Here is a 25,646-nt window from a genome sequence, read left to right as displayed (position 1 = left end):
AACAGTCTCTGATGAGCTGTGCCTAGAGAAAACTACGGAAGTCGTGACACACATAGAAAAGTCACACATATGCAGCGGTTTGGTAGGCCTGGTAGAAATTCCCACGTCCAGAATTTCTGGGTGTGATCAAGGACTTGTATTGACATACCTCCGGCTGAGCTGGGATGAGGGACTAAGTTTAGCAAAAGACCTGCCTATTCCAAATTCCTCTTATTTCAACTGATCTTCGATTTTTATTGCTCTGTAAATTGGAATACTGGACTGCCCAATATAAGAGCATGGTGCCAAATTTTATGCTGATTAATTAGAATGGTTACAAGTGACAGCTAAAAGGGCAAATGACCAATGAGGGGAATCACCTTACGGAAGAAGTACAATGAAGCGCAGACATCAATGTGGAGTCAAAGGAATACTGGTTTGATACCTGGCTGGCAGAACATGGTGATATGGAGTCTGCTATTCCCATGTTTTATTATGTCAGGCTTCTCAAGTTCAGTGATTCTTAGCACAATGGTTTTTTTAAAAAATCAACTATCACTTTCCTTCCAACGCCTGCAAATGTACTTATTTTTCTTCTTTCCAGTCTTCACATCACTGGCAGACTTCTGGTGGCTTTGCACATAATGCACCAAACGTGCATTTCAGTTTACTTTTAATGTATGGGACTGCTCACCACACACAACTGCCTGTGTAAAACACTTGCTTCCAAAAATGAGTACATGCCACTTAAAAACTCCACAAATCCCACCAAAACAAATTGGAAGGTGTTCCCTTCCAAATGCAAATAGCCTGTGTTTTTTTAAATATATATATAAAACCCCATGATTGCGATGTTGAAGGTAGTCACTATCTGAGTTTCAAAATATTTGTTCTCTCTCCTGCCTTGTCCTTTATCTCTCAGGTCTCCATACGTCACTAAAGCAACATTCACTACTCACAGCCAGGGCTGCCTTGGTGAATGTGTTCCACTGTTATTAATGGAAGCAAACTCTGTTCCCCTGTATTAAAAATACACCTTCCTCTAAATATAGGCAATCTCTGTGTGTCTAACTACTACAATGGGAGAACTGAAAGGGACCAAAATATTGACATCCACTGGGTGTTGATAATTTGTTTTGGTTCATGCTCTCTTCCTGGGTATTATCTACACCTTCGTGGAAAATCTGTTATTATTTAGCAGGAGGAATGTGCAAGGCGTTGTTTAGATGTGGGGTTGTTAGATGGAGTTTCCTCTGTTTGTTTTTCCATGCTCTGTCCAAGCCATGTCAATAAGAAAAGCGTTTACTGAGCTATTTATAACCTCACTTCTCTCCCTCTCCCTCCTTCCTTCCCTTTCCCCCTGCGTGGCTGTACCTTTTTCATCCACATTGCAGAAAGATGGCATCGCTAGCCTGTGAGGGGAGGGCTTCTGGGGACATGGTTTGCCTAGTGTGCAGTATGGGGAGAAGTGGGGGGGTTGTGTACCTGACAAAAGAAATTGGGGAGAAGCAGGCACTTGGTAGTCAGGGAAATAATGAAGAATCAGGGAGAGAGAAAATCTGGGGAAAGAGAGAATAGCAGAGGGAAGCATGACGACCTGGCATTAAAAGGATGTGGAAGCTCCATGTTCATTCAAACATTGTCATGAATGACTCCGTATCTCATTCACTGCCAGCTCTCCACTCTTCTCTCCGCTCCTAGTTTGCAATTTCTTTCAATTTCTTAGCATGTTTTGTGTGATTGTATGAATGGGTGTGGTAGCAGGAAGAGGGATACTTGATTCACTGATTTGCTTGCGCTGCTGTCAGGGTGTTGTTTTTAAACCAGGGCAACACAAAGCAGTTGGGGCAACCAGCCTCTGAAGATTTAGAGATGAGACCTTAGTGCAGTTTGCAGGGCGCATAGTGTTAAGTAAAGGTAAAGGTACCCCTGACCATTAGGTCCAGTCACGGACAACTCTGGGGTTGGACGCTCATCTCGCTCTATAGGCCAAGGGAGCTGGTGTTTGTCCGCAGACAGCTTCCGGGTCATGTGGCCAGCATGACTAAGCCACTTCTGGTGAACCAGAGCAGCGTACGGAAACACCATTTACCTTCCCACCGAAGCGGTACCTATTTATCTACTTGCACTTGATGTGCTTTCAAACTGCTAGATGGGCAGGAGCTGGGACCGAACAGCGTCACGGGTATTCGAACAGCCGACCTTCTGATCGGCAAGCCCTAGGCTCTGGTTTAGACCACAGCACCACCCGTGTCCCTACAGTGTTAGGTAAGCACATGTTAAATTAGATCTATGTCCGCCTCACCTGCTCTATGCAGGGTATGTATATATTGTTGCATGCAACCCAAATTTCCGAGCGGTGTGAGATTCCAGCAGTTCTAGGTGCTTACTCAGGGCTCAGTTTCCTCAGACTGACATATGGTTTATTTACACACAGAGCCTAGGACTTGCCGATCAGAAGGTCGATGGTTTGAATCCCCGTGATGGGGTGAGCTCCCGTTGCTCGGTCCCTGCTCCTGCCAACCTAGAAGTTCGAAAGCACTTCAAAGTGCAAGTAGATAAATAGGTACCACTCCGGCGGGAAGGTTAACGGCGTTTCCGTGCACTGCTCTAGTTCGCCAGAAGCGGCTTAGTCATGCTGGCCACATGACCCGTAAGCTGTACGCCGGCTCCCTCGGCCAGTGAAGCGAGATGAGTGCCGCAACCCCAGAGTCGGTCACAACTGGACCTAATGGTCAGGGGTCCCTTTACCTTTACCACCTGAGCCTAAGATGGAGGGGCTCACAATGTTACCATCCCAAGAATGTCTTGTTGCTCCCACAGCCACAGCCTCAGCAGAAATCAGGCATGGCTGTCTCTCAACTGCCCAGCCTACAGCCTGCTTCTAGCTTACATACACCACTATGCTCTGGTCTTTGTCCTGGATGGGGGCCCCATCCATTTGACGTCTGGCACAGAGCGACTTCTTTTGTTATCTATACATAGGAGGCATTATGGCCCTTGCCTGGCTAATTCAACAATTGAATCCTTGCTCAATTGAATCCAAGAATTAGAAGGGACTCAAATATACTGCCCACCCCAACCCCACAGCAATATGCCTTGTCTTGTGCACATGTGTCAAAATAAAGAGGCTAATGTATGAATATGTCTTTCTGATTTTATACATGCAGGTCTTATTTTAAAGCACAGGGGAAGGACCTATAATAAATATTCATGCGTGCATGCTGCCAATCTGACTGGGTTGCCCCAACCACTCTGGGCAGCTTCCAACAATTTATAAAACCACATCAAACATTAAAAACTTCCTTATATAGGGAGGGCAGTACCTATGACCCTCTAGATGTTGTTGGGCTCCAAATCTCATCAGCACCAGCCAGGATGACCAATGGATGATGAGAGCTGTAGTCCAACAACATCTGGAGAACCACAGGTTCACCACCCATGGCTTATAGGGACAGATGAAGCTACCTTGCACAGAGCCAGACTACAGATCAATGTCTGTTACTGTCTACTTCTGCATGGGTTCTTTTTATAAACGAGCTATACCTGAGGACTGAATCATAGAATCATAAGGGACCCCAAGGGTTATCTAGTCCAACCCCCTGCAATGCAAGAATCTTTTGCCCAACATGGGGCTCAAACCCACAACCCTGAGATTAAGAATCTCATGCTCTACCAACTGAGCTACCAAGGCAACTTCGAATGTTCTACATGTGCTCTGTCATTATGGTTTTGAGCCAGGGCCTACCTCAGCAACCTGTTTTCAGCACCAGAGTTTAGCTCTTGGACATGTGAAGCAGTCATAGTGTGCCTCTGACCATATTCAGAGTGCTCTTCTTTCACCACAGAGCAACCTAACCACAAATAGCCACACATGATAGAAATCAGTCAGATAACAAGACTCCTAAACAGGATTGACCCTGGCCCCACCACTTCCTCATTTTAGAAATTAAAATGTGGAGAATGTAGACATCACAGAGTGATATATGCACTGTACTTATATACAGGCATGTGTTTATCTATAAACATACAAACACCTACATCTATATATTATATATTACCAATTCTCTTTCCTGGTCATGCTTCATAACCAGCAACAACGCCGGGCACCTTCTCTATGACTACTCCTTCCATTTGCAGATAGACCCTGTGTTGAGAGCAGTGGAACCATCTTGTTGGTTGCTATGCCATCCTCCTAGGACATCAGGTTTGGGCAAGTGCTGTCAGGTATTGCCTGCTTGTTCTGTTTGGAAGCTGTGGTAAGTTGTGTGTGTAAACAAAAATATGGGGGCTCACACCCTGTATCCTAATATAATGTAGTCATCGCCCTTCTGGGTTATATTGACAGAAATCGTAATAAGCCCATTCTGAGTCAAACACAGCTGAGAATTATAAGGGGGAAAGCAGCTTGTTCCCCCAGCCCAACGTGCCCCCTTGATCCCTGCGCCCATCTTCCTCATGGAACTATTATGGCTGCAAGGCTGTTCCACCCCAAATTTCCACCCACCTCTATGAATGCTTTTCCCACCCCATGAGCACAGAAGGCCACACTCCAGAATATCCCAAGGCTGAGTGACCTTGTCCCTGGGTCCAAATGGTGGGCCACCAGTATTGCACTCTGGGCACGGACTTGACCAGCTCCAGGGATGCCTTGTCTATGGGGCACATCTCTTAGCAATGAAGTGCACAAAGCAGCCCCGCAGTTTGTTCCTGACCACGAGTGATCCTTCTTTCAAATCATCCTGCATTTAGGTCTGAGGAGGTATAAGCCAACCCCGTCACAACAAAAACGCTTTTAAAATTTCGTTGTGGGGTTTGGCGAGGGTTAATATTTGCTTTTCCTGCAGAAGCTTTGTTTTTGCCATTTAAGCTTTGCCATATCCCAGAGGGGGGCCTTTAGCCATTGCTTTCCCCCTCCCCGGAAACTTCAAAGGGCACGTCTGCGTGTCCCGCGATGTGCTTAAAATTCGACATCGTGAGGGAAGCGCATGGATGTGCATCAGTCTCTCGCACTCCCTCTCGCACGGCGGCTCTCGGCTTGCGCGGGAAGTGGGCAATTTTGGCGGGGTCCCCCGTCTTCCTGCCACTGCTGCAGGCCGAGGGATTCTGCCGGGCTGAATAGGCAGGCAGCGCGCCGCTGGCTCGCTCGAGCTGGCAGAGAGGAGGCGGCGAGCACGGGGAGGGGGGCAGAGAAGGGGGGGGACGGCCAGATGGAGGGCCGAAGGGAGGGGGGAGCGCTCGAGGCAGCCGCGGGAGGGAGGGAGCGAGCGGAGGAAGCGAGACACCTACGCAACCACCGAGCGAGAGGAGATCCTTGGATGCAAACACAGGCGTCCTCCTCTCCCTCCCCCCGCCTGCTGCTCACATGCCCCTGATTCATTTCCACATGCCGTACACGTGACATGCTAATTCAGGGCTACTACACAATTCCAGGGCGGTGGGGGGAGGAGGAGGAGGAGGGGCGTGCAAAAGCGAGGCGCACGCTGCAAAGCCAAGACTGCAGCTTCCCTCTCTCGTGCGCGCAGGGGAGCTCGGCTGGCTGGCTGGCTGGCTGGGGCGCATTTTTAAAGCAGCCCCCGCAGCAGCCTGTGCCCCCGTCCGCCCCACCTCGTCAGTGTGTCTCCCTGCGAGTGCAAGCGGCGGCGGCGGCGCCTCAGCAGCGCCCTCCCGTCTCACCCTTCGTGGGGACACGGGGTGACGGCAGACGGAGGCGCCCTTCGCCTGCGCTTCCCGGCGGCGGCAGCAGCAGCAGCAGCAGTACGAGGGGGTCGGGGAAGGCGGGGCCAGCTGTTGCTGCCGCCGCCGCCCGCCTCTGCCCTTCTCCTCCGAAGTTGGGAGCCTTAGAAGGGTTGAGGCTATATTTAAACACAAACAAACGCACGATCTTATTCGCTAGGGAGAGGCGGGCGGGGGAAAGGGGCGCGCGGAGCGAAATACGCAAACGGGCTCAGGCCCCTCCCCGCGCTCGCCTGCAGGAGGAGAAAGAAGGGGGGCGCATGTGGAGACTGCAAGCCTCCGGCACGTTTCCCTGAGACTTGGCTCCGCGGAATTCAGTGGGGCTGCCTTGCGAGGGAAAGAGAGGCGCGGCGCTGCAAAGAGAGAGGCGAAGGCTGCGGAAGGTGGCCCAGGCTGTTTGTTAAACTGAATAGATCATTTTAACCCGCGGGGAGCGGGGCTGTCTGAAAGGAAGGAGAAGGGAAATTCCTCAATGGAACGAGTCGCAGTCACCCGTAGCAACGAGTGCTTTTCATTACTATTTTAAGATCAATAAATACGCGCCTCGCTCACAAATGGCTTCGGTCCATCGGGCTGTGCCACAGAACGACAGGGGGAGGAAGCAGGCAACTCTCCGCAAGAGTCCAGATACATCGCGCTTACTAATTTATTATCTTTATTAGTGGCTGCATGGTGGTCAAGGGTTTCTGGGCGATGAAAACGATATAAAACCGCGATCCAATAAAAATGAGAACAACAGCACACAAAATCCCCAGTCAGTGACAAGAGATTAAAGGGATTCCAGTCACATTCGTGTGGTCTAATAGCAAGCAATGCCTTGGTGTGTTCACAATACATCACTAATCGGTTGAAAATTGCAGAATCCAGTGATGACTTTGCGTATGTGAGGTGGCCTTCAGAAGTTTAACACCGCAGAACTCTGGCATCAGGTCAAATGCAATGTTCAATAAATCTAGAGTGCAGAAATACCAAATAATATGCATGCGGGTGTGAGTCAGCCTTGTACGCAACATATACCTGTACTGGGAAGCAGCAGCCAGGTTTGCAACATATATTCACCATAGTTGCACATTGTGAATATAGGAATTGTTTCAAACATTTTTTTTGCATAATTTCCAGTTATAATACATATTTTGGGTCTTAATCCAAGACACATGAACCCTGCTAAAGTGACTGACTAGCATGTGTATTTCTCATCCCTCCTAGAAAAAACTTTTGATACTGCCACATTTATTGTTTCTTTGTTGTTAAGGCATGACAGGAGGTGTTCCCTTTGTCCCAACCTATCTGGCCTCAGGTAGCCTCCAGAAGAGGTTGGAGAGCTTGGTGCGCCCAAGGGCAGTGGCCCTTCCTCTGCTCAGTCCAGATCCCCAGGCTATGAGGAGAAAGCTGTCTCAGGTTGCTGGAGTAGGATAGTTTCTGCTATTAGTGTCTGAGTCAGTCAGTTGCATGGAGCAGAGGAAGGGGTAATGGGAGGCCTGCTGCGATGATACCAGGCAGGGATGGCCCATCAGACAAGAGGGAGATGCCCACGTGGGTTGTCAGGGGGGAGGGTGGGCTGAAGGGTTGATTGGCAAATGCAGGAGCCAGTCACTTGATCCACACAACACTACTCCTGGAGTGGCTTAGTGAAGCTCATAGTAGGGCTTTCCTTTCCTAATGTAGAGCTTTATCCTGAATTCAAACCAGCCCCCTCCACCATGTAAAATTTTAGCTGTTCCATCACACCAGAGTTCTTCCTGTAGCTTTCCTGGTTTCTGTGACTGAGGTGGGAGAGAGGGAAGCCAAATGCCCCATGTTATGTCCAATGCCTCTCTCTCTCTCTCTCTCTCTCTTGGTCATTATTGTATTTCCTTGTGTGTTTTCCTCTTTCCTTCCCAAGCTCAGCATGCCTTGGATACAATTATCCCCCACTCTGCATTGCTGAATATAGCAATATATACTCTGCCCATTTTGGGGGGTTTGTTTGTTTTAAAATGCAGTTATTTATTACAGTTTTTGAGTAATACAATTAAAGTAACATTGAAATATAAATGGAAAATTAATGTGTATACTAAGAAGCCATCATCTGTGTTGTATTAGGGAATGATTAAGCTAGTGCATTTAATGGACACTGCGTACATTTGCCAGATGTGAGGGTTTGACTCAAATATCTACATTTATGCTTCTTCTTTTTATACTAGTTTAAGAGCGTACAGGCCATGAATTAGTGTTTAATGCTAGCACAGTCAGAAAACTTACCCAGGTCAAGAAACAATTGATCTCTGAGCCTCCACTAAGGATTGACTGAAAAAGTGGGTGGTATAGCCATAAACATAGGCGCCGACTCCATGGGGCCTGAGGGGGCCCGAGCCCCCTCAAAAATTTATTTGGGGGGGCTCCGCCCCCCCCATAATCTCGGGCGCCCCTCCAGCAGAGCGCTGCCGCCGCGGTTACTTTAAAAACAAAGCTAAGCAAAGCAGTACCACTCGTAGAAACATGGGCGGTTGATCTAATGCTGCTGAGGAGAGCGGGGGGTGGGGTGGACCTGAAACTGCTCTCGCTCGCAAGAAGATCCGTTTCATTCCCCACTTGCTTTGTAGGGGGCTCAGGGTCACTCTCTTAGGGAGCAGTGCGCTGCCACTCGAGGACTCCATTTTTGGAGGAATCCTTCCCAGTCTTTGGTGCTCTGGAGTTTGACGACTGAGCCGTCCTTCCTCGAAAGCTTGGGGTTGGTCCGATCGGGCATGAAGCGGAGCGAAGCACCCACCCCGCGCCCAAACTGGCTCCCTCCGCCGGTTACCCGGGAGGAAGAGGTCCTAGACCACTAGGGAGTTAGTTCGGAGCAGCCAGAGGCCAATGCCTTTCCCCTTTGCCCCTCGCGTCCAGGCCGCGGCTCTTGTGGTGCAAGCCTCGACTCTTTCCCTCCATGCCATTCCACAGGATCTTGGGATCTTTTTATTGCAAGAGACCCCCGCCTCCTCCCCACCTGCTCCCTTGCCAGCCAGCCAGCCGCGCGCCCTAGCCGGAGAGCCCCGGCCGTCCCCGTCGCGCAATCGGCTGGATCTCCCTTCAGCAGGCCGTGCTCACAACTCGGCCCAGGGACCCCCCAGCAGTGGATCTCCGGCCCAGCTGAAGAATCCGGCAACAAGCCCCCTCCTCCCCAATCGCTCCGCCGAAATACGCTCCAAAACCCCCCAGATAGGCCGCCGGCCGCCAAGTCTCGTGGCGCCCTGAGCGAGGGTCTCTCCCCAACACCGCCACCTCGAACTGCGTTCTCCCGGCTACCCGAGCGAACCAGCGGCAGGACCCCGGTATGGGCCCCCCCAATATTTTTTATAAGTCGGCGCCCCTGGCCATAAAATACTAAAGATTTGCTTTTCTATTAAAAATATAGTATTGTGGTGAAAATCTAGCATATTAGCAGGCAGGTAGACTTGTACGGCATTTCCGTGCGCTGCTGTGGTTCGCCAGAAGCAGCATAGTCATGCTGGCCACATGACCAGAAGCTGTATGCCGGCTCCCTCAGCCAGTAAAGCAAGATGAGCGCCGCAACCCCAGAGTTGTCCGCGACTGGACCTAACGGTCAGGGATCCCTTTACCTTTTTAGACTTGTACCTGTGTTCCTAATATGCAAGTTTTCAACTGAAGGAAGCATGATGTTCAAGGAAAGCATTCTAATATATGACATTCCAGCATCAGTTGCATCTTCTGCATATTTGAACTGATCCTGAATGCAATGTAGACATGATGCAAAGCCTGCCCCCCCCAACAAAAATCCTGGCTACGACCATGAGGGGGGCAGGCTTTGGTTAGGAGGGGGAAACCTCAGATTTGTATTGATTTTGATTGATTGGGGGGGCAGCTGTCCCCCTGCTTCCCCTTGGCTGTGCCCATGACCATGAGTTTAGCAGTAATAGATTCAGAAAAGGCAAATATAACTTTGCAGTCAGAACTTCTATCTTGGACATGGAGCCAAGCAGGTAATCAATGGAAAGGGGAGCGAAAAGGGATACCTATATTGATGACATGATTCAAATATCTGTTAAACGGAGGGCAGGAAGACAAAGCCACATTACAAAAAGAAAGGGGTTATTCAGTTGTCTCAATCGCCATCAACCAATGGATTTATAGAAGTGCATGCCTGGCTGCTTTAGACTGATTAGTATCTGAAAAGGTAAGAACAGTTCCATTTTGTACATCCCAATCAAATCAAGATATACAAAATGCCAGGAGGAAGGGAGATTTGAGAAGCAATTTCTGTTTCCTCTAGAACAGGGGTGGGGAACCCCAGCACCTCAGTATAAACTTCTTGCTGGTTTCATATACAACTTATTTCTGTTTTTTGTTTTGCTTCTCCTTAAATATGGCACAAGAAAGATAGAGCCAGATCATCTTGGATTACTGAACACTAGTGTGTACTTCCATTAGGAACGTAAGTGTATAAGAACTGTCCTGCAGGATCAGACCAAAAGCCCATCTAGTACTGTGTCCTATTCTCACAGTGGCCAACCAGAAGCCTACGGGAAGTTCACAAGGACTTGACTGCAAGGGCATTTTCCATACTTGTGACTCCCAACAACTAGTATGCCTATGTCATGCTAGCATAGTTACTTGTGAACCCTGGATACCATGCTTAAAATCAGCCTAAAACTGCACTTTAATATGAATATACCATGATATTTCAGTGCTTCTGCCACATTCAGGTTTTCATTGTCTATTCACACATGGCAAAACTAAGCATCATGTGTGATGCTCTGCCTCCTACTAAGCAAATACCATATTTTTCACTCTATAAGACGCACCAGACCACAAGACGCACCTAGTTTTTGGAGGAGGAAAACAAGAAAAAAAATATTCTGAATCTCGGAAGCCAGAACAGCAAGAGGGATCACTGCGCAGTGAAAGCAGCAATCCCTCTTGCTGTTCTGGCTTCTGGGATAGCTGCGCAGCCTGCACTCACTCCATAACACACACACACATTTCCCCTTACCCTTTAGGAGGGAAAAAGTGAGTCTTATAGAGCAAAAAATACGGTATATGTTTTTTATTTTTGCCTTGCAAAAATAAAACATAATAAAGCAGTATTCTCTCTCTCTCTCTCTCTCTCTCTCTCGGTGTGTGTGTGTGTGTGTGTGTGTGTGTTGCTACTGATCTCATTTGTATAATGCAGAATTTCTCCATGGACCACAGTTAGTGACATATGCTTTCTTGATTCTCACATCCCTTTTCTTTATGTCTTGCCTATGGAACTCCAAGTAGCATCTCTCATTAGTTCAATGAGGAGCAACTCAGGACAGCAGCTGGCTTGCTTGCTGCTCCTGAAAACCTCCCAGGCACAGAAGGTAATTTCAGTTCAGTCATCGCTCAAGGTCTTCCTGGACAAGGTGGGTGTATGTGTGTATGTGCCCGTGTGACCAGCTACATCACCTCTGCCTCCGTGGCTCAAGAATGGGTGATTATTGCTTCTTATCCCAGTCCAGTGAAGTGGATGTCTAGCGTTCCCATTATACAGACAGTGAACCAGCTATGCATCTTATCTACAATTTAAATTAAGGCCACCCTGTTCCAGAACCAACATTCTATGCACCTTAGGACTGGCTTACCCATGCCAGTACAACACTTGGTCATTCAGTGTTTGATTAATCAGCAGTGCACTTTGAAGCAGAATATGTGGTATTGAAAAGCACATTGTTGGATATGATGAGCTCCAATAAAACACAGACCAGAACAGATAGCACCAGCCATGATCATCTGACCTAATCACAGAGAATTAAACCATCTCATGAGGGCTAAAGCACACTCTAGCCCAGTGTTTCCCAACTTTTTTTGGGCAAAGGCACACTTGTTTCATGAAAAAAATCTCGAGGCACACCACCATTACAGCCCCGTGACGTCAGCGCGCAGCGTCACGCCGGGAGGGACATGAATTGCTAGCAAATTACATAATCACCTCCTTGAGGGCTGGCTCATCTTCTCCGAAGGCAGAACCCCATTAATTAACAGCACAGACTCACACCATAGCCAAGACGAGGGGGGAAAACCTCAGTCATGCACAGTCATGCACATGTGGGGGCTAAATGAGGACGAAGACCGGGCAGAGAGCAGGGTTCAAATCACCCCACCTGGCCAGGACAATCCCTGGGTGCTCCCTTGGGCCACTCACCTGACCCACCTCGCAGGGCTGTTGTTGCGAGGATAACACGGGGAGAACCACGCGCGCCCCCGGGAGCTCCTTGGAGGAGAAAGCGGGCGATGAATGCAATGCACGAAATATATGAGAGGCGACCAGGTTTTGCAGGCGAGGGACCCCCGCCAGCCTCCGCTTCCAACACCCGAAGTTTCCCCCCGGGCTCGGCTCGGGGAGCAGTGCTGCTCCCTCCGCGGCTCCCCTTCGCCCTCCCGGCTCTCTCTGCCGCCCACTGGGGACCCCCCTCACCTGCCAAGTCCGGAGCGCCGGTGGAAGTTGCATGCATGCATGCAGGGCGCCGCGTTGCCATTGCATTGCACTGCGCTCCATGCAACGCCTGCACGCATGCATTGCCTTGCACGCCCGCCAAGGGGTCTCCCCGCGGTCCGATGCGTCCCCTCCGGCGCGGATGCAGCATTGCAAAAATAAAAAAACCCCGACACAGCCCTACCTGGGGGGCAGCCTCCGCCTCTGCCGCTCCACCTCCGTGGGGATCCCCGGGCTCCATCCTGCCGCCCGATCTCCGCGGGGCCGCAGGCAGGCTGCGCGGGGTCTGCACGGAAGAGCCCCTGCCCGCCCGGCCGCCGCCGCCGCTGCGCTCATTCCATGGCCGGGAGAAGAGCGCTTCAAACAAAACGCCCGGCCCGCCAGGCCACGCTGGGAAACGTAGTTTGCGCACCCCGCGCGGGCGCGGAGCCCAAGGGCGAGGGGACTACGGATCCCGGCAGCCCCCGCGCCGGGGACGGAGGGGGAGAGGCCGGGTGCAGGGATGGAGGGACGGGTGGGCGAGCGAGTGAGTGAGTGGCAGCCGCCAAGCCTTGGCCGAGAGCCAGGAAGGGCCTCCCTGGAGGAGGAGGAGGAGGAGGGAGGCGCAGAGCGGGAGGGAGGGAACCCCAGGGGTCATCTAGTGACGGCGCCCCAATCGAAAATTTGACTTTTTTTAAAATAAAAAAAAATCTTTCGAATGTTTTAATTTTTCCCACGGCACACCAGGCAACATCTCGCGGCACACTAGTGTGCCGCGGAACAGTGGTTGGGAAACACTGCTCTAGCCATCAGAAAAACAGAGGCTAAAATACTAATAGGAATGTTCAAAAAATGTTAAAAGGCACAGGGTTGATGTTAAAAGGGCCTGGGAGAATAAAATAAGTCTTTGTGTGGTCCTGGAAGGACATGAATGTAGACACCAAATGAGACGCTCTTGGGAGCAGGCCCAGACAGAGGGGGGGGCGCATATGGGCCACTTGGCCCGGGCCTCCGATTCCAAAGGGGGCCTCAGTCAGCATATTCACAATCACAGGGGATGCACTGGGGCAAATGTGGAGGTGCAAAGGTGGCGGCAGCGGTGGGTGGATTCCCTGGGGCCATGGCTGGCAGCGAAAGAGAAAAGCTTCCCCAGCGTCCATCAAAAGCACTATTGTATATCTATATTTTCCATTCTGTCTTTATATGCAGATACGGTTCAAGCCTTGAAATAAAATTATTTGTCAGCATAACTTTTGTGAAAATTATTTATATACTTACTTATTTATAAGACTTCAGTTATCCCCAGGGTAAAAAAAGGGGGGGCACATTATCTACCTGGCCCGGGCCTCTGCCTGGCTCTGCAAAGCCTTGCTTGGGAGGGTGCATTCCATACTGAGTGTGGAAGGCACTGCCAAAGGGCCCACTCCCTTGTAGCTGCCCTCCAGTTTTAGTGGTTCCCCCAAGAGAAGGGCATCCCTTGGGGATCTCAGGGCTCAAGTAGGTACATATGGGAAGAGGTGACCCCCAAGACGCGCAGCACTTTTAATTCCATGCTGCTCAATTCAAAACAAGTCCTAGCATCTGAACCCTACTGGGCACTGAGGTTAGGAAAGGAATAGAAGGAAAGAAAGTCTACGATGGCTGAGTTTAAAAATGCTCATCCTGAGCTTCAAACAGAAATAGTTGATGAGGGAGAAATGAAGTGAATCACGGGCAGGTTAATAAGGCTTCGTAAAAGGTTAGAGCAAACTATTTAGGATCTGTGGAATCATTGCCTAGCCAAGGAGTTACATGCTTCATTTAAGTCTGGGACAGATCTGGGTTACATGTCAGACTTTAAATTCTCAGAAATGGGGAGCAACTAGGAGCAAGCCATAGCAGCAGAGACGGACTCAGTCTTGGAACTTCTATCAGTTGATCTCTTGGCCTATCAGCCTAATTTTTGTGTTTCCCCCTTCCCTCTCTCTCACTGATGTACTCTGTGGCTAGGAGTGCTTTTCACCAGCTTCATTTGCTTCATCAGTTCTGGCTGTTCCTGGACAGGTACAACCTGACCACTGTAGTCCATGCATTGCTAACCTCAAGGCTGAATTATGGCATTGCACTCTATTGGGGCGGGTGTCTGCCCTTGGGTACCATTTGGAAGCTCCAGCTGGTGCAGAATGCAGCAGCCACTGCTGATGGGTGTATTTGGCCAAGAACATGTGACACCATTGTTAGAACAACTGCCCTGGTTGCCCATCTATCATCCTTGTATTAACCCACAAAGCCTTGAACAACTTAGTTCCAGGGTGCCTTAGGGATCGCCTGAGCCCTTATATTCTAGCTCAGTCACTGAGATCATCTGCAGCAGCATCGTTAGTTGTTTCCCAAGTTGGCAAGTCTCACTTGATAGCAGCAAGAAGGAAAGCCTTTACTGGGAGAGCACAGATAGCTCAGCTGGTTAGAGCTGAGCATGATGCTGGTAACATCAATGTTGCAGGTTCGATCCCTGTATGGGACAGCTGCACATTCCTGCATTGCAGGGGGTTGCACTAGGTGATTCTCTCAACTCTACAATTCTCTAATTCTATGTCTAGTGTCCTCAGGCCAATATTGTGGAAAACTCTGCTGACAGAGATTCAGCAGGTGTCTTTAGTGTAAAAGTTAAAACCCCTGCTGAAAACTTTTCTATCCCCCCAGGCCCATGCAGGCAATTAAGAATACATATTTCCACAACGGTTAATTGATGTTTGTTTTTAACTTTTTAAATATGTTTACTGTGTGGTTTTAAGTTTGTTTGTTATAAACTGCTCAGGAATATTTTAATGAAATATTTATATAAATTATTACATATGTAACTCCATGTGCCTCATAAGTTTTGGAGAACACCACAAAAGCTTTGGTTTTGTGACATTTTGGCTGGTTCCAATAAAGGTGTTACCCAATATTATGGGTTTTAGCACATATGAGTGCAGATTCAGGGACTGGTAACTAATTTGGAGTGCCAAGTCTGGTGTATAATGAGGGATATTTACAATGCAGTCAAACCATGTGCGAGACAGGCACATGGCAGGATTTGAAGCTCAGAGTTTTCCTGTAAGTTTGCTACTGCCTGTGTTGCTCTTTCCCCTCCCTCCCTTAGCAGCCTTTACCAGCTCCTTTGGCAGTTCCTTTCTTTGGGCTGTGCCCTTGGATTTTTGCGGGTCAGTCGCTCACGCTGGACAGTTTGTTCCTGCACGCGCTGCCCTCCTTTAAAATCTGCAGGCAATGCCTGGGGGAATCAGCAAAAGAAACCTTTTCTCCTGCCGCCCTAGCCCCAGTGTCAGGCGTGGAAGGGGCTTGCATAGCAGGCAAGGGAGCCAAGGCAAGCCACAAGGGGGCATGTGCTGTTCTAATTCATAAAATGTGCATTCATTGACAAAAAGAGAGAAACCCATCGCTGAACATTTGGTGAATGGTGTGTGCATAAGTTAATGCTGCAGTAGCCGAGACTCTAGCAGGTGATAGCTGGGGGGCTGGGTGAAAAACAAGAGAAAGGGGAGGGAGGGAGGGAGGGAGACCAGTTTGCAGATGAGAAACAGAGAGCCTAAGGAGGCAAATCTGCATGAGCCTGGCAGATTGGGGTCTGAGTGTGTACCTTGGGCTTTGAGGGATATGATGGTGTTGGTGATTTAGTAGTAATAGTGAATTCATGGCTTTGTAAGTCATCATCACCGGAACTAGTAGTATTAAATCCATCACTTTATAAATTTGAAGCAACTAAGACTGCAGTCCTGTGCAGTCCTCCATTCCCGGGAGTAAGCCCAACTGAAAACAATGGAACTTATTTCTCAGTAGGTATGTACACGATCGTAGGGAGGAGAGGATGCTAGCCTCTTGTGGTTATCAACACCCCCTTCCACAAGGTGGGCAGGATCTATTACAGAAAGAGGGGAGGGGGAGAGTTATGTATACAGTCTACACATGCCTCCTCAGATGGAGTCTTTAGAGCCAAGTGGGGAAAACAAACACACACCAGAGCTGCCGACTCTCACCCAAGATTGGGGGTGGGTACAGCAGCATACATGTGTGATGCTGAGCTCCATCCTCAGCCTCCTCCTGATGCATGTGCAACATTGCCAGCCAGCCACCACCACTCCCTGCCTGCAAAGGCAGCCCAGACCGCCGCCTGCCACTCACCCACCACTTTGCTTCTGTTGGTTCTCTGCTGCTGCCACAGTGACTAGGTCAAGGCCTCTGACTCAGTCATAAGGCCCGCTGCAGCTGCAGACATACTTCTGAAGTGTGGCCCAGCTTCTAGAAGTACATCTGTGGCTGCAGTAGACTTCAGTGGAGCCTTTGCAGCAGCAGCCTTGGCCTAGTCGCAGCAGCAGAGCCAGCAAAGGTAAGGCGATTGGCAGACAGGCTGGCAGTGGCAGCGGTTCGAGGGGGTCAGGCCTGTGTTTGTAGGCAGGGGGCAGCGGGGGTGGCAGGGCATGCTGTGCAACACATGCATCATTGGGAGAAGGCCAAGGAGGAGGCACACATCATTGTGGGGGCTCGACCCTGCCTGCAAATATTAACTTCCCCAAAGAATCCTGAGAGTTGTAAGGGTGCTGATGATCCTCTGTTGGAGCACCACCAGCAGTTATCTTTCCACAAGGGCTGACATTGATGCCGAAATCCAGCATCGCCTGAGCTCTGCAAGTGCAGTTTTCTCCCAATTGAAGTGTTTGGGGACCTGAACATTCAAAGGGAAACCAAAATTCACAGGAAAACCAAAATGCTTGTTTATAAAGCTATTGAACTTTACTATACACTTGTGAAACATGGAGCACTTATAAATGCCATCTCCAACTCCTCAAAATATTCCATCAACGGTGTCTCCGGAAATTTTTACACAGCACTTGGGAAGACAAGCAAACTAATGTCAGTGTACTGGAAGAAGCAATGATTACCAGTGTCGAAGCAATGATTCTTCAAACACCAACTTAGCTGGACTCATCATGTTTGGATGCCTGATGATTGTCATCCAAAGCAACTACTCTATTCCCAACTCAACAATGAAAAGCAAAATATGATGGACAACAAAAGAAGTTTAAAGACGCTCTCAAGGCAAATCTTAAAAAATGTAGTATAAGCACTGATAACTGAGAAACACTGCCCTGTGAGCATTCCAGTTAGTGAACAGTCTTTACTAAAGGTGTCATGGACTTTGAAGAAGCATGCACTCAAGGCAAAAAGGAGAAACGAGCTAAGAGGAAGGCATGCTTGGCAAACCCTCACCGTAATCAACTCCCACACGGAAACCTATGTCCCTACTGTGGAAAGATGTGTGGATCCAGAATTGGCCTCCGCAGTCACCTTTGGACACACTGTTAAGACTATGTTAATGGAAGACCATCTTACTCGGCTACAAGTGATGAAAGAAAGAAAGAAAGAAAGAAAGAAAGAAAGAAAGAAAGAAAGAAGGAAAGAAAGACTATATTTCCCAGGATTCCCTGTAAAGATGGAATGCTCCACATCAACTGATTCAGAGGCATAATGATTCTGAACACTGAGTTAGTGTAGAACATCATAGCTAAAAACTGCCCATAGAGCTGTAGGAATGGATTTAGGCACTTGGATATTATATATTACAGTAGTACCATATGCTTCAGGTTACATACGCTTCAGGTTACAGACTCCACTAACCCAGAAATGTTACCTTGGTTAAGAACTTTGCTTCAGAATGAGAACAGAAATCGTGCTCCGGTGGCGCGGCAGCAGCAGGAGGCCCCAATAGCTAAAGTGGTTCTTCAAGTTAAGAACAATTTCAGGTTAAGAACAGACCTCCAGAACGAATTAAGTTCTTAACCTGAGGTACCACTGTATTCAGTTATTATTGTTCCTGAGTGAGATCAGCAGAGTACCATCCTTGCAGCTTAAACTTGGAAGCTAAGACAAGGTTGAGTTAACCTTCTAGAAACAATAATCCAGAATGCTTCAAGGCAGCCTGAAATTTCCTGGTAGTACACCCTTTGCTCTCCCTTAAAAACAACAATCATATACACATTGTTTTGTGAAGAAATAAAAGTAGTATTTACTTACATAATGTAGGTCTTGAAGCAGAAGTTACAGTAGAAAATGAAAGTGGTTTATAACTACTAACTTACAAAAGTACAAAATATAAGTTGAAAATCGTGCCTGAGCTCATGCGCATGTGGTCAGCTTGGAAGCATGATGAAGAAAGAGAAGGCTGCCTAGGCAGGGAGGAAGTATGTAGGGTTACGGCTTCCTGCCAAGGCAGACAAAGGAAGTGATCTCACAGAGTTCTTTCTGTGAGCTTCAGCCCCTTCAAATGCCTATCTAGCAAAACATGAATTGTTGGTTTGACTGCACTAATGTCCCACAAGAGCTATACTGACTAAACCCTTTAAAGCCTTCTAAATTAAGGTTTGCACAGACAACAGAATCCTGAGTGGACAGTACTAGTTTGGTCTATAGCTGGAGTGGGTCATTTTCTAATGATTTCTCATGGGTGTGGGGCAGGGCAGGAGGGACTAACACAGCAGGAAGAAAGATTCTGTCTCAGTTTCTCTACTGTGTTTTTTTTAACTTGTTTTGTTTTTAAACATGGTTTAAGGAGTACCATGAGTATTTGTAGGGGCCAGGGCCCTGAGTGCAGTGAGGAGTTGCAGAACCAGACCCTTGCTGTGTTTGCCTTGAGGGAGTCGGGTGAGGCCTGGGAAGTGTGGCAAGATCATATGTGCAGCACCTGGAAGCAAGCCCAAGAGGAGTACATAAGACCAGCATTTCCCTCTGGTTCTTTGCCACAACAACGTGGTTTATATTCTGCTGTTCCCAGTTCCTGTTTTCGCTCCTGATCCTGCTTCCGTTCCTTCTCCTGTTGTAGGTTCTGTTCCTGCATTCCAACCTCATCAAGTTTCCGTCCTCCATTGAACTGCTACCATTGTTACCATCCATACCCTGGTCCTGGTGTGTCAGGGCTGAACTGCTGCCACCAATGACCTGGACCATGACACATGGGAACACTGAAAAATGTTATATCCCAGAAGAGGCAGCTGGTTGGACACTGTGAGAACTGAATGTTAGACTGTTCCAGCAAGCTCTTAGGTACCCCCTGAGGTGGCACAGTGTATTGTATCACCTCATTATGCTGCACATGTAGTCCAGGTATAAGTCAGTAAGGATCACAACATCTCATGACAGCAAATTCAATAACTGAATTGTGCATTGTGTGAAGTCTTTGCTTTTTTTTGTTTACTCTGAATCTACTGCCTTTCAATGTCATTGGTTGACCCAGAATTCTAGAACATAAGGAGAGCCCTGCTGTCTTTGCCCAGCATCCTGTTCTCATGGTGATCCATCCATCCAAAGCCTTTGAGAAGCCCACAAGTAGGACATGAGCACAACACCACTCTTCCCACTGGTGATTCCCAGAAACTAGCATTCAAAAGTACTCTGACATTGGAGGGGAGGACACAGTCATCAAAGCTAGTAGCCATTGATAGTCTTATCCTCCATTTGTCTAAATACCTTTTAAATCCATTTAAACAACTTTGGGAACAAATTTGGAACAGTTTGCCATTTGGTTCCACCTTGGTCAAGACCCAAGAAAACACTTAAAATTAGCATATCACTGATATATGTGTCCAGTCAGATTAAATAAAATCAGCTACAATATTCCAAACTTTGCTGGTGAGGATGCAAACTGCCTGGGTCTTTATTCCATATGTGGTGGCACTGCCTCAAAATTATCTGTTTTCATAATCCCCACCACCACCACACACAGAAATGACAAGTTGCTACAACTGGAGACTTAAGATGAAACCAGTAAAGATCTTATTCAAGACTTACTAACAGCAACTAAATTAGTGGTAGCAGAATATCTAGCTCCAAAACTTTTTGAAGCCTGTCCCTCACAAGTATGGAACATTGTTCTTAAGGACAAATGAACCTCTTTACAAAAAGAACATGATGCAGGGAAGCACTTTTTATGCAACATGGTATCCTTTTATTGACTGTCAAATAGATTGGACATGATTTCCATCTGTATCAAGACATGGAAGATTATGACAAGACACCTTTATTTGATTCCTTATGTTGGAACACAAGTGATTGCAGCCTTCCACTGATACTTACTTTTTATATTCTCCAAGTTTGGTATTCCTTTTGATGACTATTTACTATTACTTTATATGTTTATATTAATTGAAATTCAAAAATCAATTATATATATTTAAATTGGTGGAATTAAACCCCTTTTAATCCATTGAAGTATGCATCTTGTAGGAGCAAGTTCCAGAGATTAACTATGCACTGTATGAAGTACAGTGGTACTTCAGTTTTTGAATGTAATCCATTCCGGAAGACTGTTCAACTTCTGAAATGTTCGAAAACCAAAGCATTTACTTCTGGAAGCATTTACTTACAGGAAACTCAATATGGAAGCCGCGTGGCACGTTCGACTTCTGAAAAGCATTTGAAAACCGAAGCAGTTACTTCTGAGTTTTTGGCGTTTAAAAACCGAAACGTTCAACTTTCGAGACGTTTGAAAACCGAGGTACCGCTGTACTTCTTTTTATCCATCCTGATTACACAGCATTCAGCCTCGCTGAATGACCTCAGTTCTGTTTTCCGTACTACTGATAATCTTATTTGCCTCTATTGCTCTTGCTGTTTTTCTACATTAAGGTAAAGGTACCCCTGACCATTAGGTCCAGTCATGGCCGACTCTGGGATTGCGGCGCTCATCTCGCTATATTGGCTGAGGGAGCTGGCGTACAGCTTCCGGGTCATGTGGCCAGCATGACTAAGCCGCTTCTGGCAAACCAGAGCAGCGCATGGAAACACCATTTACCTTCCCGCCAGAGTGGTACCTATTTATCTACTTGCACTTTGACGTGCTTTCGAACTGCTAGGTTGGCAGGAGCAGGGACCGAGCAACAGGAGCTCACCCCATCGCAGGGATTCGAATTGCCAACCTTCTTATCAGCAAGACCTAGGCTCTTATCCAAGTCCTAACCCACAATGCCACCTGTGTCCCTTTTCTACATTAAAAAGTCACAAATAACAGGTGAGTGACAAAACCCAAAATATTAGGAGAGTAGGGAAACAATATTTTCATTCACTTTCCCGACACCATCCAAAATTTTATAAACCTCTAAGTAGAGTTTAGTCCATCAGTCATCTTTCTTTTCTAAACTGGAATATTCCACATGCTTTAGCCTGTCATCATAGGAAAGCTGCTCTACTTCCGCTGATATTTTGCGTCGCCATTTTCTGCGCCTGTTCCAGCTCTACAATATCCTTTTCAAGATGGAGCAATCAGAACTGTAGACACCTGTACAAGCCTATGATACAAGGGTATGACATTACAAGGGTATGTTTTATTCTTGCCATCCTGGAAAAAAGTGACAACTAGGGTGCTTCAGGGTTCTGTTCTGGGCCTGGTGTTGTTCAACATCCTAACAATGACTTGTTAATAACTCAGAATACAGAATCAGGATTCAATATGACCTTAATGGTCTGGAAAGCTGTGCCAAAGCTAACAAAATGAAATTCAACAGTGACAAATTCAACAGTCTACTCTTAGGCAGGAATAATCAGAAGCACAAATGTAGGATGGGGGACACCTGTGAAAAGGACCTAGGTGTCTTAGTAGATCAAAAGCTTAACCTGAGTCAACAGCAAAGGAGGGGGGAGAAGCATCCTAATGCAATTCTAGGTTGCAACAACAGAAGTGTAATGTCCAGATCAAGGGAAGTAATTGTTCCACTTTAGAGTCATCCACACTTCTGCTTGTCCCACTGCATTAGTGGTAGGTTTATGCTGGATAATAATAATAATAATTTTTAACTAAAATACAATATTGAATATTACCACTGCAATGGTAAAAGTAGGCTCAGATCCACACATTTTGACGGAACCCATGTACCTGGTCTGAGCTGTTGCCCAGGCAGCTCAGGCTTAACGATTGGAGAAAACAAAGAAATAAGAAAGGAAGGAAGCTCAGATGCTCTTGCTGATTACCAGCTGAAAGGCACCTGAGAATAATGGGCCAAGAAAAAGGTCACAGTGTATAGAGACATTGCCTGTTGCTGCTCTTCTTTTATGGCACGGAAGGTAGTTGGGAGCTTGAAACCAAATTTCACTTAAATTTAAACAAGGATGCCATTTCAAAAGGAAATGTCATATGTTAAATCAAAACTGGAATTTTCCATTAAACCTGGAAAAGCCCAGGAAAAAGAGAACACTCTCTCGATTTTATAGTTGATGACACCAATTTGAAGTCATGGTAGTTCAAATTTAAGCTGGGTAACATTTACAAGACTACAGTGGTACCTCGGGTTAAGTACTTAATTCGTTCTGGAGGTCCATTCTTAATCTGAAACTGTTCTTAAGCTGAAGCACCACTTTAGCTAATGGAGCCTCCCGCTGCTGCCACGCCGCCAGAGCAGGATTTCTGTTCTCATCCTGAAGCATAGTTCTTAACCTGAAGCACTATTTCTGGGTTAGCGGAGTCTGTAACCTGAAGTGTATGTAACCTGAGCATATGTAACCCGAGGTACCACTATAGTAGTCTCACAAGTATCAGGGAAAGAATGCTCTGCACAGGATTTCAGCATTAGGACTCTTTTTAAAGGTGGCATGAATTATCAGTGTGCTGCATTAGATATTTGCTTTATTAGATGTGTTGCATTTGTTGCCCTCTCTATTTGAATTAGGTGACAGAGTTACGAAATGCTAGTCTAGGCCAATCTAGGGTGTGTATCCAACTGGCAAACATGCTTTGCACCTTCTCCCTTTGATCAAGTCATGGAATAGTCTCCCCAGGGACACTCACCAGACACTTTCAAAACTATTCTTTTTACTTTTGGCAGGTTGTAATTTTGTATAGCGTTGTTCTACCTGTATTTGCTGTCTCATTGTTTTCTTTAAGGCTATTTTGTTTCGATGTTTTAACTGATTTTCAATTACTTGCATTTTTGTGTGCTCCATACTGATTATTTATATGAATGGAAAGAAATGACATTGATTTTATAAATAGCTTCATTAGTAAAAAAATATTTATATCTCACCTTTGTGTATAACAAAACCCTGCCCTCCAGATGTTTTCAACTGCAGTTCAGTCAAGCTCAAGTCACAAATGCTCAAGGTGGCTTGAAACCAAGTATAAGAGAAATAAAAACATCTCATAAAATGTCGTGAAGATTAAAAAATAGAAGCACAGCATAAAGCAATATAAATCTGTTTTCTAATGAGTCAGTAAAAATGCTTCAAAAGAGTAGGAAGTCAGCCAAAAGGACAAAAGATGGTGGGAAACCACCAGGAAAGGGCAAGGCAAGTTTCTCTAGACAGGGAGTCCCAAAACAAGGCAAATAAATATGTTTTATGGTCTGGGCAGATGTGGTCTGATTGTTCCAATTAGGTTTCCATCTATTTCCCTCTTCATACTTATCAGTGGAAATTAGATCTGCATGCTAGGAATCCAATCCTAACTGCGGTTGCAGCTTTCAGGACTTTTTAGTTTAGAGAAAAGGCGAGTAAAAGGCGAGTAAAAGAAATTTATAAAATTATGCATGGCATTGGGAGAGTGGATAAAGAAGAGCGTTTCTCCCTCTCTCTTCACACTATAACTTGTGGACATCCAATGAAGCTGAATGTTGGATGATTCAGAACAGATAAAAAAAGGACCGTATTTTTCCGTGTATAAGACGCTCCCATGTATAAGGCGACCCCTATTCTTTTAAACCCAAAATTAAGAAATTAAGTTGTTTAGCTTTGGGGGGGTGGGGGAGGGCACTTCTGCGAATCACTCACCCGCCTGCCTGCCACTGCTGATTGCTTGCCACAGCCACTGTCGATTGCACACCTCGCTGCAACGGCCAGTTGCCCGCTCACCGCCACCAACAGCCCACCCACCCACTTGCCACAGCCGCCAGTCGCCTGCGCAATTGCCGCAGCCACAGCCAATCGCCAGCAGGCCTTGCCGCAGGAACCAATCGCCTGCCCAATCACCGCTGCCAATCTCCTGCTTGCTGCTGCCATTAATCACACGTCCCCCCTTTGCATTCACTATCCGTGTATAAGACACTCAATTTTTGCCTTTTTTTTAAAGAAAAAAGCATTGTTTTATACACGGGAAAATACAGTACTTCTTGAAATGCAGCAAGCTATAGGCTCCCATAGGAGGCCAGTGTGGTGTAGTGGTTAAGAGCGGTGGACTCGTAATCTGGGGAACCGGGTTCGCGTCTCCGCTCCTCCACATGCAGCTGTTGGGTGACCTTGGGCCAGTCACACTTCTCTGAAGTCTCTCAGCCCCACTCATCTCACAGAGTGGTTGTTGTGGGGGAGGAAGGGAAAGGAGAATGTGAGCCGCTTTGAGACTCCTGAAGGGGAGTGATAAAGCAGGATATCAAATCCAAACTCTTCTAAAAGAGGATTTGAGAAATTTATAGAAGAGAGGGCTATTGATGGCTACTAGCCATAATGGCTATGCTCCACCCCCACAGTTGGAGGCAGTAATGCTTTTGAATACCAGTTGCTGGAAGCCACAGAAAGGAAGAGTGTTCTTGTGTCCTGCCTGGTTAGCAACTGTCAGAACACAGTGGCGTAGCGTGGGGGGTGCAGGGGGGGCCGGCTGCACCGGGCGCAACATCTGGGGGTTAGGGTTAGGGTGCGCAAATCCACGGGTTAGGGGGCGCAAATCCACGGGTTAGGGGGCACAAATTACTTGCCTTGCCCCGGGTGCTGACAACCCACGCTACGCCACTGTCAGAACAGAATGCTGAACTAGAGGTCCACTGGGCTGATTCAGCAGACTCTTCTTATGCTTTATGAGGTTGCGGGTGGTCCAGTGAAGTGGCAGACAGTCTGCCACTTCCAAAGCTCTGCTGGTTTGCCCTGGGTAGGGTAGGAAGTGTGTGGTTATGGTGTGTTTCTTCTCCCTAATCCTGCCCAGTCCACCCAACCCACTTTCAAATCAATGCAGGGTGCAGAAATGGCCAGGCTGTTTTAAGTAAGGGGCTCAGTCCTAGGGCCTTTTAGGAAAATGGAGGGGTTTTGAATGCAGCAGATCCCAGATCCCCACTATGCCTGATGCCTGCTCCTGGTGCAACTCCAGGTTCTGTTACCAGAAACTCTGCCAGTAGAAGATCTATGCCTGCAGAGCTTCCCACGGGCATATCGAAAGGTGCGGAGGGTGGCAACACGAGAACGGGCCTCCTCTGCAATGGCTCCCCCTCTGTGGAATGCTCTCCCCAGGGAAGTTTGCTTGGTGCCTTCATTATACACCTTTAGGCACCAGGCAAAAATGTTCCTTTTTAACCAGGCCTTTGGTTGATCCAATCTACATCCTATGCCCTTTTAAAATGTGTTTTTTGGGGGGCTATTTGGTTGTTTTTATTTATATTAGGTATTTTATTTTTATTAGGTATTTTGATTTTATTCTGTGAACCGTCCTGAGAACCCCTGGGTATAGGGTGGTATATTAATAATAATAATAATAATAATAATAATAATAATAATAATACAGTGGTGCCTCAGGTTA

At 47.3% G+C, this 25,646-nt stretch overlaps 1 long non-coding RNA gene across 4 annotated transcripts in view; it reads right to left on the bottom strand.

Moving 5' to 3' along the window:
• Positions 1–18,335, bottom strand: part of LOC309534959 — a 32,419-nt gene extending 14,084 nt beyond the window's left edge. Inside the window, exon 1 of one of the 4 annotated variants that reach the window (XR_014220927.1) lies at positions 18,182–18,335. This is a non-coding gene — a long non-coding RNA (uncharacterized lncRNA). Of the gene's footprint in view, positions 1–4,040; positions 4,229–18,181 lie in introns of those variants that run through there. The other 3 variants (XR_014220928.1, XR_014220929.1, XR_014220930.1) reach the window with 3 other exon arrangements.
• Positions 18,336–25,646: the final 7,311 nt, after the last annotated feature.

The sequence above is a fragment of the Podarcis vaucheri genome, assembly GCF_965113315.1.
Source record: "Podarcis vaucheri genome assembly, chromosome: 1".
Classification (NCBI taxonomy): domain Eukaryota; kingdom Metazoa; phylum Chordata; class Lepidosauria; order Squamata; family Lacertidae; genus Podarcis; species Podarcis vaucheri.
Note: the sequence above shows the minus strand (reverse complement) of the source record. Positions and strands in the feature narration are given on the sequence as shown.